This window comes from Agrilus planipennis, unplaced genomic scaffold (assembly GCF_000699045.2).
Source record: "Agrilus planipennis isolate EAB-ADULT unplaced genomic scaffold, Apla_2.0 scaffold76, whole genome shotgun sequence".
Taxonomy (NCBI): Eukaryota; Metazoa; Arthropoda; class Insecta; order Coleoptera; family Buprestidae; genus Agrilus; species Agrilus planipennis.
The window spans coordinates 1277369-1291466 of record NW_020442430.1 but is presented as its reverse complement, the minus strand read 5'-3'; positions in this window follow the sequence as shown (position 1 = coordinate 1291466).

The window sequence follows — 14098 nt, the reverse complement described above, 5'->3', positions numbered from 1 at the left end:
CCATGTCCGCCGGATGTACTGTGTCGGCTAGGCTGACGCGTCGTTCGAGCTGTCGGTCCTGGAGTTGAAGTCCGTCAAGGTCGTTGTTGCTAGGGTGGCCCGTGAAAAGGCGGTACCTTTTCGCCGTTTCCTTCAACAGAATATTAAACGGCAGAATTTTGCAAATGCCGCTTCCGATGGAACAGTACGATACGCCGTCGCTGCTTTTACTGTTAATATTCTCTGAGTGCTTAAAAGAGACCTGCATTCTTTAACTTTACAACCCTCAGCCCAAATCGGTAAAGCATCGCCGATTGTACCGCGCCCTTGTAAATTTTTGCCAAAGCCGAGCCCCTAAAACCCCACGTGAGTCTAGCGGCCGCCGCGATTTTATGCGAAATTTCTTTGCTCTTATTGACCACATATTGAATGTGTGATTTCCATAAAAACTTTTCGTCAATCATTATTGCAGGTCTCTGTTGATTGATTTTTTTGTCAAAAAATAAATCTTCAGTTTTTTCCGCGTTAAATTGTAATTTTAAGTTTACCGCCCAATCAGACAACATTGCGAGTGCTTGGTTGGCCTTACTTTTAGGAGATTTAAATTGTTGCGCCTCGACGACGAGCAACGTATCGTCCGCGAATGAACAAATTTTGCATCCAGCCGGTAATGCGATATTAAAAATTGTTTCATATAAAATGTCCCACAGGAGCGGGCCGGAGCACGACCCCTGCGGACAACCCCTTTCAACTATCCTAGTAACCGCGGTTCCGGAAGTGGTAACAACAGCGGTTCTGTCGCTAAAATAATTCTGAACTAATTTAATTAAATTTCCGGAAATATTACGTTTGTGCAATTCGAAAATTATTATTGGCCACCGAGCGTTGTCAAAAGCTCCGGAGATATCTAAAGCAATAGCAACGACGTAGTTATCATTCCTACGAGAGTTTTTAATATTGTCGATGACTGCATTAACAGCGTCCGTGGTGGACCTGCCAGAAACAAATCCAAACTGATTATTATTAAGTCCTTCGTTTTTATTAATTTCCCACTGCAATTGAGTGGTAAAAATTCTATCTAAAATTTTGCCAACGATCGGTAACAAGCTGATGGGTCGGAAGCTTTTTACGTAATCGAAATTACGCTTACCTGGTTTTGGTATAATTTTTACAGATTGTTCTTTCCAGCAGGCTGGAAAAACGCCTAAATAAAAACAATTATTAAAAATGTTGATAAAAACATCCGGCGCGACTTAAAAAGCTGCCAGGGCTTCGTCGGAAGTGATTCCGTCGAGCCCCGGCGCTTTACGCTGATTAATCTTACCGACGGCGCGCTCTATTTCTGCTTATGTGATATTCTTAAAAAACCCATCAAACTCGATTGCATTGTTCGCGGCCGTGCGATTTTGATTATCTAAAATATGGTCGTCGGACGGAAAGAAGGAATGTAGAATAAATTCGGCCGTATCTCTAGTGTTTTTAGTGAATGTACCGTCGGGAAGTTTTAGATTTTGGAAACTTATTTTATTAGTTTTTTACCGCGAATGACTTTGTAGGCCGTTCCCCAAGGATCCTTTTCTGAATTGCGCGTGCAAAATTCTTTAAATTTATCGCCCCTTGTTTTAGTTAATAGTTCTTTATATTCCCGAAATGCACGATTATATACGGCTCTTTTATTGTTTCTAATGGCGTCGTTTTTTTCGCGTTGAAAAGAGCAACGAAGTCTACGCGAATCTGATCTTTTATCAGTGAGCTGTTTTGTCCACCACGGTACGCTATTTCTAAAATATTTTGTAGGCGGCATTGACGCCTCGCAAACTTCCACAATACAGTCATTTAAAAAACTAGCGCGATCTGAAACATTATTTTCGTCTAATAGTACTATGTTTCCTATACTATCCCTAAATTTTTTAGAAAAAAACGTCCCAATCTGTTTTTTTATTGAAAACCTACGGTCGACAAAGTCTATCTCACTATTGCTAAAAGAAATTTGCCAAAAAATTAACTTGTGATCGGAGAGTGTTTCTTCGTCAACAAGCTGCCAATTTTTAATTAGTTTAAGTGCCTCAAAATTTACTACAGTTAGATCAACAACACTGGTACCGCGATGTCCGACTAAAGTTGGTTCAGTATTATTATTTAAGACAATTAAGCTATTTTGTTCAAAAAATTCAAAAAGTTTATCACCCCTATTATCGTTAATCGGACTGGCTCATACGTAATGCTTAGCATTAAAAGCACCCGCAAAGATAATTGGTTTTAAATTACCTATTTGATGAAAGTAGGGTAAGATAACCGATTCTAGCACAGAAGAGTAGGTAAGTGACGAACCGTCATCGATCGTAAACGTGTAACTGTTAAATGGTTACTGTTAAACGGTTGCTGTTACTGGTCACATGATGTTATTGGCTCTTGGCGATGTTAGTGAGTGTAAGCATTAATACATATATTGGTTGTATTTATACTACAAAGAATGCGGATTTTAAATAGAAGTTATTTGGTGGAGAGAGGGAAAGAAGTAGGAATACGTTAGGAGGAGGGAGAAGGTGGTTGAGTTGGACAGTTAAATGTTATGTCGATAATTAAAGGAAATGTTGTTAAGGTTAACGATTCTTTATTTTGATATAAATAAAGTATATGAGTGCTACAATCAAAATATTGAATAATAAAATTACATTAATAGTGCTTACAACTTGTAGAAATAGGAAAGAGTCGGTGATGTAACCCTTTGATACAGAGCCCTCTCTGTTTTCAGCCTCATGAAGGTGAATCCATCGGCTTTCAACGTATTTTCGAGACTGTCCATCTTTTTCAATGAATGCAAGTTTTACAGAGTGCAGGTTTTCCACGTTTTCAATGGTATAAACATTTGTACCATTCACATTTTTTAAAATAACAGATCCCCAATTTTTCATCCATGCACAAGGCACATCAATATCTTTATTAAAATTTTTACAAACATAGGCTTGATCACCAATTGTATTATCAGGTCGTGAAATGTAGAGGGTGTTGTTATATAAATATGTTAAAATCAGCAACGACGATACACTGATCATGATTGGTTTTTCCATTACAACTAAGATGATGAATACGAAGAACGTGTTCTTATTGCACTGCCCCTCCAGAGAGACTTGTTTTAGTGGAAGGGGTTTTAGGTACATAAGTTACGCGAATGAGTGAAGGAGCAGTAGAAGTTTAGAAGAGTTGAGTGTGTAAGTTAGTAAACATGGAAAGCTTTATCGAAAAGTTTAATAGTGTGCGGGTGGGTTATGAAGAAAAAGAAATACGTTCTCTAACATCATTGGAAGTGAATCAAACGTATCCCGTACAACGCTTCAAAAAGGTTCACACAAAATGGGGTCCTCGTCTGTTAGCTGATTTGTACAGCTTTGTTATATTTCTTTCCTGCAGACATGCAGAAGCTTTTACGGATGCAGAAATCGAGGATATAAACGATAAAATAGATAAAAAAGTGGGTCATCCATCAATTCGACTCAAAGGATTTGTCGGAAAAGCAGTTGATATAGAAATACAAATGTAAAATATATAGCGTTATGTAAGAGAATAAAAAATCTATATTTTATTTTAATGTGTTTTATTTGTTTAAATGATTTTATGAGTGTAAAGACAACCAATATTTTAATAAAAGAACATTTTTGTAAGCACAAGTTGGTTCTATAGCTGTTTTAAATAAATGATAAGAACACACGTTTACTTTAAAATCAGCTGATAGACTTAAGAGAGATGGACATTCGATGTCTTCAATGTTAACAAAGTTAACATTAGGAAAGTATTCCAATAACCACATTTTCTTTTGTAATCCCTTAACATATACAATTGTTGACTCCATCAATATAGGATGAATACTATCATAAATCGTAGAGTATGGAACATCACCGTCATCCCAATATAACCCATGAAAATTTCTGGTTAACCAACGATTTTGACTTCTGTAACGAACTGGGAGGGCGTCCCAGGGAAATGGTGGCTGAAATGTGAAATGATAAATTGGTTCTTCTTTTAGCGCAACAATAGCTACTTCCTTGAAAACAAATCGATTCTCACAACATTGAAAACCTTGTACATCTAGTATGAAAGTCATCGTGCTCACTGTTCAGTACCGGTAAAGAAAGTGAAGTATGGATGTAGTCATTGGGTTTTATACTTCTTGAACCAAGTTTGTAGAGGGATTGTAACGTATCACACGATCATGAATGATTAAACAGTAAGCTGCTGTTTTATCTGGTATATTGCGTTTAGTTTGAATTTCTAAACGAATATCGATACTTCCAGATTTCACAATTTCATTTTGATAAGAGCAGTCTACTATTACAAGAGGAGCAATTGTTCGAAATTCCTTAGGATCGAATAAGGGTTCACTTACATTACCATAATACGATTGTTGAAAATTAACATACATTTCGTACAAAACAGCAAATCTGGAAAGATCAAAATCTAAATTCAAATTATCATACGGGTACATAGTGGATCCTAAGTGAACTTTAAAATTTGTTAGGTTGCAGTGATCGAAAACACTCTTATTTTTTGTAATATCATTTCCTTTATCGGTTTGAAAACCGAAAACAATGAAGCGGTTTTTCCAACTGTGATGTAGTTTTCACAGCCCAGTTGTGAGAATGTGATTGGTTAAGTAAGGGATATTCATGTAGTTCCCAACTACGAAAAGAAAGTGCCATATTTAAATTGTGATCAACGTAACATAATAATTTCAAACGTTCAGCGTCAGCAACAGATACATGAGGATAATATCTGATCCAAATGGACATCAACCTCTTCAGCCGGTGTTGCTGAGCAAAAGAGGGCATTATTGTCAGTACTGCTGCGAACTAGAACTAATTCTTGTCGTATGTTGAGTATTATTTTTCGAAAGTCTTCTCCAAACCCTAAAATCATACGAAGAGGAATACAAACGTTGAAGTAGCTGTTTGTATCAATCATATTTCTGGTATGAAGGGCAACTCCTTGTACAGCACCTAAAGCAGGAGACAACCATCCACCATTAATGAGACGTTTACTTTCATCTTCCTTGTAAGACGCATAACCTTTCATTGTTGTAGTCATACCAGGATTACGGACTCGATCAATAACTTTTCCTCCCAATTCATATCAAATTTAATCAAATAGGTGTAGAATTCCATTACTGATAAAAGAAGTATTAGTTGGTATAGTTCCATCCTTTTTCAGTAAACGTCCTTCTATGTATAGGAAACTACCGCAAGGTAAGGTGTAAACATCTTCATTTTCTATTGGAATGCGTATGGTATCATTATTTTTAAAAGTTGAATTAGCATAGGGTTGATGAGTATGTTTATCAGCGCTAATAATAGTGTTGTCGAAGACTGCTTTCTCGGTAACATTTAGTATTTCTGCAACCATTTTAACTTTTCACTTTTTCAATCGCAACCCCAAAGATTTAAGGAACTGTTTATTAGACGGTGTTAATCGCTGAACGGGTGTAAGCGAAATAAACGTCTCAGAGTGTAGTGATCGTTTTATAGTAGTATTTTTCTTCGAATAACGTTGGGCACAGTTGTATCGCGCAACCACGTTATAGTTTTCGTAAGTGAAGTCTTATTGTAACACGCTCTCCACGGAAATTAACAAGATTACCGTCTTGATCAACTATTTTAAGGGAAATGTAATCGACGACACGAGTGTTGCTAGATAAATATATAAGACTTGTGGGATTCTCTACCATTTTAAATCCGGGAGGTACAATTGGAAAGAATTGATGTAATATATGTCCATCTTGTCCTTTAGTAGCATCATTAGTATGTATATAGGAGTTAGATACAAGGTTACATGTTACTGAAATTGCATTTACCTTGAAAATGTCAGCTACATGATCGGACTCCTCTTGAAGCGATGATAGAAGTTTATTTTCAAAACCCAATATCTTCGCCAGAGAATCTGTTGGAGTGAAGTCAACATTTTTGGTACTCTTTATACGACTTTTTAATGTAGTATTGTGAATGCTATCATTAGTATCTCCCAATTTCTACTGAAGAAAATTATTAATATCAATTTCATATAATCCTTCCGGAAGAACTACGACTGGTTTCTTAGAATCTTCAAAATAAAATTTGTTGTTATTTTCATCAATATTGGGAATGCTGTTGTAGGCTTCAAAATTTAATAATGCTATTTGATATTCATCATCATCGCTTAAAACAATCGGTGGACTTATTATCATTAGTAGCTCCGACGTTGTAGCAGTCAAGGCGAATGTGTAAGACATGTTTTCGGTTTAACGTTCTGTTTAATACAGAGAAAAAAATTTAAATGGTTTGTATTAAAAAAGGATTTACGTAATCTTCTGCAGGAATTGGAGAACTAAATGACCACAGTTAAAATCGGTGGGGTTCTGAACACGATTGTAGTTATAAGTGATATGGCAAGGTCCAGCAGATTGTAAATATTGAACCAATTCTTTAGGCGGACGGAGATTACCAAAACTGTCAAAGTAAATAGCTTTGCTGTTTCGTTTTACATACGCTGTCCAATGTGTACCAGTTCCGGTATCTAAATTAACAATTCCACTTTCATATCTTTTAACTTTTCTTGGTAATTCGTTACGCATGAAGATTCCACGAAAATGTGGAATTTGTAAATAGCGAATGTAATTGTGTAAATCTGAATCTGTTAGAGGATGATTAGGCAATTTCAGGAAAAAATTTGTGTTTTTTTTTGTTGAAACGGTATAAGGTATAAACCGAAACCTTTACGGGAAGGTTGTATGGAAATATTTTTCCCAAGAGCAATGGCTTCCATATATATAGCTAATTCATCCAAATCAAATGGTGGCGGCGCATCTTCACATAGAAAAACCTTTAGGATTGCCTTGGATAATTGCTCAAATTTATCCTTTGTAATCCTATGTGAAACAGAAAACCATAACATATTTCCATACTTATGCGGATTATACTAGCATTTTTACACCATACCTAGCATCTGGATATCCAGCTAGTTCATTGTCTATAATAAGTTTCACCAACATATTTCTTTTGACTATTTTATGAAGTTTGTAACGTTGAAGAATAATTCTAATGCAGTCAATCGTGGATTTCAATAACGTCAACAATTCACTCTAAAAAGGAAACAGTACATAGGTGTCGGAAAAGAATTAATTGACTTACAGAGGCTTCTGTCTCCTGGTCCTCCCGTACTTCAACTTCACTATTTGCTGTATTTATTGATTCAATTATGCTATTTTTTGAAGGTGGTTCTGTGAAGTGTTTTTAGTGAATAGTGGATATTGGAGTAGCAGACATATTGATTATATAGGGTGTCTCACGATGGCAGTCCAGTAGAATATTTCAGAAACTACTTTCTTCTTGCTCTTTCTCTAAAGNATCCTATGTGAAACAGAAAACCATAACATATTTCCATACTTATGCGGATCATACTAGCATTTTTACACCACACCTAGCATCTGGATTTCCAGCCAATTCATTGCCTGTAATAAGCTTCACCAATATATTTCTTTTGACTGTTTTATGAAGTTTGTAACGTTGAAGAACAATTCTAATACGGTCAATCGTGGATTTTAAAAACTTCAACAATTCAGTGTAAAAAGGAAACAGTACATAGATGTTGGGAAAGAATTAATTGACTTACAGAGGCTTCTGTCTCCTGGTGCACCCGTATTTCAAATGCACTATTTGCTGTATTTATTGATTCAATTATACTTTTGAAGGTGGTTCTGTGTTGTGTAGTGAATAGTGAATATTACAGTGGCAGACATTACATTGATTATATAAGGTGTTTCACGGTGGCAGTCCAGTAGAATATTTCAGAAACTACTTTCTTCTTGTTCTTTCTCTAAAGAAGATCCAATAATATAAACTATTTAAATACTGTTCGACAACAGAATCTTAATTACTTACACAGATGTCTACAAATTCCCGCCATTTGGCCCTTAATTTAGACCACATACCAATTCATGGACGTAATTCTATAATATCGCTTTCTGGTAATAATAAAAATCCATTTCGATCTATATCATGTTCTGGAAAAACAGGCGTCCATGCCACCTTTCTTATTAACAGAAATTTGCTATTTACCTCTGAAAACTGGAATAAGTGCTTCCAAGTTCCATGCAGCTAAGCAAGCATCCATTGAAAACACGCTATCACCAAGTCACCGGCACATTGATGGGTTGCTAAATTGTTGTATAAGTTTTAGATGTACAGGGAAACTATAAAATAATTTCTCAATATCATTGACTGGAATACAGCAAAATACCTAATAGCTGCTATTTCTTATGCTTTAAGAAGCTTTCTTAAAATGATCAGTTAGCATCGTAGTGACACAGGCGCACAAAGTAGACTTTAGCAGGAATCAGAAAATAAAAAGCCCGGGGCGGGGTAAGAGAAGAACCGACCCAACATTTCAACTAGCGTTTTTATTACTTTTAACCTGTGTTCACAGACCCTTCAAAACACAATTTCAACGAGTGACTCTATCTCCGCAAATGTTCGTCTGGTGCTAATAGGTGCCGATTGTCAAGTACCTGCACTAGCTAACTAAAAAAACAAAAGACTAAACAACTAATAAATAATCACGAAAACTAATATTAACAAACATAAAAGCGTAGAAGAATTGTTTGCTTTTTAAAAGTGTTTGCTTTTTATAAGTATCTAATAAAGTTAAAACATTCCAAATTGTTGTAATGTTAATTGTCAAGTAAATACTTATAGACTACCATTTATTTCTACATTAATTTGATAATGCACTAATAGGATACCAATAACAATGTAAAAATTTGGTTTCTGCTGCTTAAATAAAGAGCATGTTATTTAACATAAAAGAATTTCTTAAGTGATTACCCCAAATCCCAATACTTTAGCCGCTGCACCACTGACACCCTTATTGAAACAGTTGTAAATGGTCACTATTGTTGTAAAAGAATGGAGAATACCAGTGCCGAGTACTTTTTTTAACCTGCACTTTTTCAACCCCTGTAGCAGCTAAAGTATTGGAAATGGGGATTATCACTTTATGACTTTTTTATATTAAATAATTATAATAATTGTTGGTAATAATTATTGGTCATGTACGCCATAGAGTTCGGTAAAGCCCTCATCAAAAGAGTTTGTAGCTCAAAGTCAAAAGCTCTAACTCACTCGTAGTTTTATTTGTACATTATTTTGATAATGCACTAAAATAATACGTACAACAATGTAAAATTTTGGTTTCTTCGATTTTAACGTTAAATAGCTACTTAATTGTAGAGCCTCTAGTTTAGAGATCACTTCTTTTGGTCAATCATTAACCCATGGATTCGAATTTTTGGTTGCCAGACATCTGTTGTATGACATTGTTATTTTGAAAATGAATTAAACGTAAATATATTGTTGTAAACACATAGTCATATTTTTGTTATAGTCGCAAAGTGTTGTATTCTGTATTATAATTCACAACCAGTAAAAATTGTACGAACATAAATAAGTGCATACAAAAGTATATCAGTTTATAATTAGAATTAGAAAATACCGAAATGTTTTGAATCTCACAAGTATTTTTTCGTGCAATGGAATTATTAGAACAAACAGAATAGGTCAAAACCCCAACGCCAAAACAAGACACTGTAGTTGTCCGAAGCACTTTTCGGTAACAAAGTTACCTTCTTCAGGGACTGAAGTAAACTAAACCTAAAAGAGAACTAATCCTAATTTATACTGATAGTTGTTAAGGTTCAGTGAACATGACCCGGTGCCAACAAGGTAGATGTTCAATGGACCTTAACATCAACATCATAAACGTAATTAAACTAGACTAAATAGCGGAGATCCAGGGATAGGACCGTTGTCATTATGATGACACCATCCTTGCACTAACTTTTTTTCCTCATTACCTTTCCCTTCCCTTCCCTACCAAGCTTTCCTTTTCCACACTTTTGACCTTGACACACTTCTTCGCATATATACCACTGTTAAATCTACTTCCACATTACATCATCATTTATTTCAGAACAAATTGTACTATATACATGTTTACGCTCCATCAACATTTACGATATTATTACAAATTTCCCTCACATAACCTTCTTCAAATATACTATCCCTCCTTAAATGATGGTTATGGGTGCAAACAAATTCGCAAGTGCAAATCTCTCCGCACCATCCGCAATGAATGTGGACTTCGTCGTGGAGGTGAACTTCTAACATCCATAAATTCGGTACTTGCGTATACAACAATATTATTCTACCATTGTTCGCTCTATAGCGGCAACTCCCACACATGGGTAGATAACGAAGATTGTTCCTATCGCAGTACAACACGTAAGCAGAACATGCTTTATAGTTAATTTTGCACTCAAACAGTTTACGGGCTACGCCCCACTCTTTCATCCGATTGATGTCACTTACATACCTCATTGCTTTATTTTCACTGTACTGCTGTCTATCCACGTAGTCTCCTCTATGTAACACGACATTACGATGTACTTCGTCCAAAACCTCCACATGTTCAACGATATTCCAATATTGTACGTCTTCTACACCACCACACACTTCATGGATACATCCATTCTCACACTTCTACCTTTTATGCGCAACACTCCTTTGGTTGTCTTTCATTTATACTCCCTTCTTCTCAACCACATCTCTTTCCTCTTCCTAAACGTATCCCTACTTCTTTCCCTCTCTCCACGAAATAATTTCTTTTCAAAATCCGCATTCTTTCTAGTATAAATTCAACAATATATGTATTAATGCTTACACTCACTGACATCGCCAAGAGCCAATAACATCATGTGACCAGTAACAGCAACCGTTAGAATACTGAAAACGTCGTTTTCTGTAAAAGTGTGTGTAATTTGCAGCTATTGTTTTTTGTCTATGGAATTTTTTTTCAATAGATGTCGCAAGAATGTCGAAACAAAATGTAGCGTTGACAAGACTATGCCAGTTTAAACTTGAATTTTCCCTCCAACGTAGACTTTGGAAATAAAATTCTTTTATTGGTAAAATAACTGTAACGATGGTTCATCTCGTTTTATCAGCACTTTAAATCATAAAGCAAACAGGTTATTTGCTCAAAGAAATAATTCATTTTGCTGACAATATTACTGTTTACTTACAAATGCGTTAATGCTAACTATATATGTTCACACTAACTTCGTTNTCTATGTATTTTTTGAATTTTGATTCCTAAATTTAAAGCTTGTTTTAAATTTTTATAGTGAATGATATATTTTTTTTTATCAAAAAGGGTTGTTAATAGTTTAGGTGTTTTTGATGTAGATGTTGGAGGAACTAAATGTTCTGGAAGTAATGGTAAATCCTTATGTGTTTTATGAAGTGTGCTTGGATAATGTGCATCAATTTCGAATATGTACCCATATTTTCCATTATCTGAAATTTTATCAATATCGATGGAGTAAATGTCATTTACCCATTCAAATTCACCTTCAGGAAGCGGAAAACTCATTGCGTAACCGTATAAATTATTTACGTCATAATACATAAGATATGATACTGGTTCATTTGGGTTATATTCATCGACCATGTATTTATTATTTGCTTTCGCGTAGCGGTTACTACATTGTGATATTCCACCCCTAATACCTCGTTCAATAAACATTATCATATCAATGTCAGTTAACAATTCTAGTTCAATTTCGGTGGTTTTTAGCATACTATCAAAAGCAAGTCCAGGAGCAGTGTAATAATGCAAACTATCTAATTTATACGTCATCCAACAGGTCGATCTAAAGTTTTCAAAAATGTCTGCAAGTAGTAGGACGTCTGTTTTTAAATATAATTCGGCATATTCTTGTAAATTTCTTATTTCAAAGGTTTGCCAAACATCGCACGCGTGCTTGTATTCATTTTCAGTTATATGACAATTGGAAATTCTACTGTAAAAATGTTCTTTTGATGGTAACTTTGTATCTTTCAATTTTTCCCAACAGTCAAGATAATCATATGGAAAAATACCTTTACGTTGAAGTAAATCAAATTCTTTTTCGTTTTGACAATGTTTTCTAGTAATTTTCTTTTGTTCTTTACCTAAATAAGACGATAATTTATCTAAACTACTAGCCATAAAGCGTAATGAATCTAAAAATCTAAAATTTATATTAGTATTTTTAACATACTTTGAAAATGAAATATACTTCTCTTTATTCACTGGTAATAAGGAAATATGACCTTCTATTTCAGTACATAAAGTCTTTAATATAAAATGACCTTCGTACCCAGATAAATTGTGAAATATTACTGGAATTGAATGACTATCTTTATAATTTAAGTTACATTTTGAGTGTGCCGGACCTCTATAATTACCTGTAAGATGACAGTGATCTTTTACTTTAATATTATCGTGAGTGAATGATTTATAGCAAATATGACACCTTTCCGCTTTAAAAAATTTACATTCTTCTTCATAAATCAGTTTTTTCATAGGAATTACATTAGAAAAGGTATTTTTGAAAATAAACGCCATTCGTTCAAGTTCACAAGACACAGTCCTTTCCAGTATATAGTTTAAACTCAGAAAATGAGTCATCATATGAACATTTTAGGTAATATGCAATGCTCAAAAGGCTCATGTTTTTGATACTTTTGCGTTTTGCATGTAGAGTTTGCATCGGAATATTTAAGAAGTAAACATTCTAGATCTGCATATATTACGAACGGTATATATGTACTTTATAATATATGTATACACTTTGAAGCAGACTTATTTAATTTTTTCTACTTTAACGAAGCAATTTTTGCTGTGCACACTTTAACTGACGTGTTTAATTTTACACATTTCTGACACTGATGTTGCTAGTTCAAATTTTATGTTGAACATTTTGCTGCCTTCAAAAGTATTTGGAAGTACTATTGACATCAGTATTTTGAAGGGAATGATTAGTCTAAATAATTTCAATAAATAGCTATCAGTTCAGAGTGTACACATCATACTTCCACAACTTGATATTTATTCCTCTTCCACCTAACTGTCTTTTGATTGTAAACCTTTCAACAGCAGAGTGTATGTGATGCATGTTGTATTTGTTGCACTTAGTTCTAGTTAGCCTATTAAGTGAGTCTAAATCAGTATCAGACCAACGAATTATCCCGAAGGAGTAAGTGAGTACCGGTATGGCATATATGTTAATAGCTTTAACTTTGTTTCTACCTGATAGAAGTGTTTTAAGTATTTTGTTTAACCTAGTTGTGTATTTGTTAGTTAATTCTGATTTAATTTTAGTATGATCTATATTTCGACTTTGATTATAGCCCAAGTACCTATAAGTTTCATGTTTATCAAGACTTTGTATTGTATCCATTTTTTGTTCTAAATTGTATGGTGGTTGCGTTTGGTGTTTTCCTTTTACAATACTGTTTATTTTACATTTATCAAGTCCAAATTTCATTCTTATATCGGTACTAAATGTTTCTGTAATTTTCAATAAATTGTTTAACTGTTGTCTGGAGGCGCCAAATAGTTTTATGTCGTCCATATATACTAAATGACTTAATATTGTTGAACTATTCCTATCAATTACATAGCCGTATTTACTTTTGTGAAGATTGTTTGACAATGGATTCAAAGCTAAGCAGAACCATAGAGGACTCAATGAATCACCTTGGAAGATACCACGTGATATAGTTATCTGTGGACTGTTGAGGTATTCAGTTTCTGTTTTAAGGTTTAGTGTTGTGCTCCATTTTTGCATTATGTGTTGTAGAAAATTAATTATTTTATCATTAATTTTATATATTTTAAGTACATGAAGTAACCAAGAGTGTGGAACACTATCATAGGCTTTTTGATAGTCAATATAGGCATAATATAAATTTCTATTTCGCCGTCTACATTGTGTGTGTACTTCTGAGTCTATCACTAACTGTTCTTTAGAACCTCTACCTCCTTTGTAGCACCCCTTCTGTTCCTCGGCCATTATTTTATTTTGAAATACATGTGTATATATCTTTTTTGTGATTATAGATGTAAGCAGTTTATATATTGTTGGTAAGCAGGTGATTGGCCGGTATTTAGCCGGGTTTGTGGTTTCATTATCTTTGGGTTTAAGATAAGTTATGCCACGTGCCAAAAAAAGTGGGGTCATTTGTGGATCCCTCATGTATGAGTTGAAAAT